This window comes from Sus scrofa, unplaced genomic scaffold (genome assembly GCF_000003025.6).
Source record: "Sus scrofa isolate TJ Tabasco breed Duroc unplaced genomic scaffold, Sscrofa11.1 Contig53, whole genome shotgun sequence".
Classification (NCBI taxonomy): Eukaryota; Metazoa; Chordata; class Mammalia; order Artiodactyla; family Suidae; genus Sus; species Sus scrofa.
This window is the reverse complement of record NW_018085237.1, coordinates 1,003,760-1,007,022: the sequence shown is the minus strand read 5'-3', so window position 1 is coordinate 1,007,022 and position 3,263 is coordinate 1,003,760.

Here is a 3,263-nt window from a genome sequence, read left to right as displayed (position 1 = left end):
TGAACATCTCCTCAGAAAAGAAAATCATGGACTTGGAGAAAAGACTTGTGGCTGCCTGATGGGAGGGAGAGGGAGTAGGAGGGATTGGGAGCTTGGGATTATCAGACACAACTTAGAATAGATTTACAAGGAGATCCTGCTGAATAGCATTGAGAACTTTGTGTAGATACTCATGTTGCAACAGAAGAAAGGGTGGGGAAAAAATGTAATAGTAATGTTTTCATGTAAGGATAACTTGATCCCCTTGCTGTACAGTGGGAAAATTAAAATAAATAAATAAATAAATAAATAAAATAAAAAATTAAAAAAAATAAATTACAGATTTGATTCATTGCCAGGATTAGCTAGACCTTTATCTTCGTTGGATGGTTGAGTGAGGTCTAAGAAGAGATCATTTATGTGGCAATAATTTAGTTTCTGCAACTGGATCAAATTGTAATCACATAAGTATAAAATAGGAGAGAGATGCTTCAGCAGCAGGGTAAGGAGAAAAGATAGCATTGAACTTAGCTCACATTCCTGGTGAAACCACCTGGGTGATTTCCTTGCTGTGATAAGGCTATCATGGGTTGTGCCGATGTTCTCCTAGAGCTCTGAACCTGAGAGCCCATCATGTCCCCCACTTTGTATGGGACATTATATTCAATTCTAAGCATCTAGTGTCACAGAAACACTGAGAAATTAACATGTGCACCAAAGCTTGAGCAGTTTTAGAAACCAAGGCTGACAAGGAAGAGTTTAGGAGTGTAGGGCAGTTGTCAAGTGGAAGATTGAGCTGTAGTACATGACCAGTCCTGGAGGAGACCTTGAAGAGGTTCAAACGAGAAGTGCACATGACTGGCTATACCATCTTCTCTTTAATGCTCCTGAAGCAAAAGATATAGTGTAAGCTGTATTCTTTGGCCTCTTAGAAGACCTTCCTGAAGTCAAATGATAAATTTCAAATTAGGAAAGTAAAGGGCAATTGTCTAGCCTAAGTGTGATTTTGAATGCAAATATTCATGGGCTGATAAAATAAAGTGTAAGTAGTTTTCTGAGCACGTATACATCAATGTTCTCATTCTGAGTGGATGGGAATTCTGAGAAATCAAAGTTTTAGCCACAGTGAATGAATGGTCTGCTCAGGTTCAAAGAGATGAGCTGACTTAAACTAGGCCATTCTTAATTTTTTTTAATGGAAGTATAATTGATTTACATTGATTACATTGTTGTGTACCAAGGCCATTCTCACAGTGGATGAAAAAAGAATATGCAGAGGATACAGGGTTGGGATAATTTAGGCTCCTTTCCAGATTTCTTCCATGTACTTTCCATAAAGGTGACGCTTAAAATCAACATACTATTGGTGGGAAGCAGGTTTCCCACCAATATCCGCTAGCTGTAACCTCACCATAAGGAATAGGAAGCCCAAAATGCATTGTACTGTACTCATATTGAAATGAATTTTGGATCTCTTTAAGATGAAAGGAATTGTGAAGACACAGGAAATATTTCTGCAGTGTAGAAAAGGAGAAAGCACAGTCTGTTTTAACAGATACCTGTTCAAAGCCCACTTTACCCATTAGTAATATTGTAAACATGGCATGAGCTCCAATTTTCCTCCTATGTAAAAGGACCTAATGATATTTATTTAGCTAGCATCCTTAGTAAAAGCAATATGTAAGGCACAAATACCAATGATTAGTGTGCACTTATCTAAGTGTTCAATATGACTCTGTTAAATGCTTTATCTCATTTAATATTCACAACAATTTACAAGGTAGGCATTACTATTATTGTTCCTATTGCACAGATGAAGAAAAGTAACTTTTTCCAGAGTCAAAGGAGGTGGATCTTAGAGCAATTGAAGAACATGCATTTAGCCTTAGGTTATATAATCAAAAAATACACAGCACACAGCCTGAAACTGAGTGGCTGCTCTTTCTTCACTAGCTTGCCTCATTTCCATGCTCCTGCATCACTTCACCTGGTGTGTTTCCACCAACGTAGTGAGGCCATATCCACACTGTGTTCAAATTCAGCAAATTCAGCCACCTAGTATTTTGTCCATGATTCAAGGAGCTCTGCTAAAACTCTGAGACAATTGAGCATCCTGCTTTAATTTAAATCAGATAACAAATGTCAGCTACCTAGTGTTGTCCCTTGTTGTGATAAATTCTCAGTAAGTAGGCTATTTTATCATTATGACATTGATTAAAGTCTTATTTTCATCTGTGACAATCCCTAAACATTGCTACGTGTAAACGGTTTTGGACTCTATATTGACAGCCTCATGCTTCATCACTAGTACTTTTCAAATAGCATATAATTTTTTTTCAGTTTACTGTAAGATTTACTATGAACTGGGAATATATACATAGTCACACGGTTGTATTTTATATTGCTATAGCAATCATTTCAGAATAAAGACCTGTATTTTTGCTTTGTATAAATAATGAAACTGTTAGAAACAACAGTTTATTTAATTTACCCACAAATTCTTCAATAGGATTTGAATAGTATTTGCATCCTGCACTTTGTAATGCTCTTAGCTTGTGGGGGAAACAGTGAGACATGAAAATGCCTTTCTCAATTATATCTTGGATTAGGAGATGAAAAGAATACAGAATCCCTAATGAATTATCCATGTGGTTTTTACTTTAATTTGTGTGTGTATAAACTGAGGACAATACTTATCTCAGCGTATTGTTTCTGAGAAGTGTTTTTTTGTTTGTTTTGTTTTGTTTTGTTCTTACCTTTTTAGGGCCACAGCATCAGCATATGGAGGTTCCCAGGCTAGGGGTCAAATCAGAGCTACAGCTGTCAGCCTACACCACAGCCACAGCAATGCCAGATCTGAACTTCCTCTCTGATCTATACCACAATTCATGGCAATGCCAGATCCTTAACCCACTGAGCGAGAAAAGGGATTGAACCTTCCACCTCAGGGTTACTAGTGGGATTCCTTTCTTCTGTGCCTTTTTTTTATTACTCAATGAATTTATTACATGTATGGTTGTACAATGATCATCACAATCCAGTTTTATAGTATTTCCATCCTACACCCCCAGCACATCCCACCCCTCCCCAAACTGTTTCCTTTGGAAACCATAAGTTTTTCAAAGTCTATGAGTCTGTATATGTTCTGCAAAGAAGTTCACTATGTCCTTTTTTTCCATTTCCAGATGTAAGTGATAGCATTTGATGTTGGTGTCTCATTGTCTGACTGACTCCACCTAGCATGATAATTTCTAGGTCCACCCATGTTGCTAAAAATGCCATTA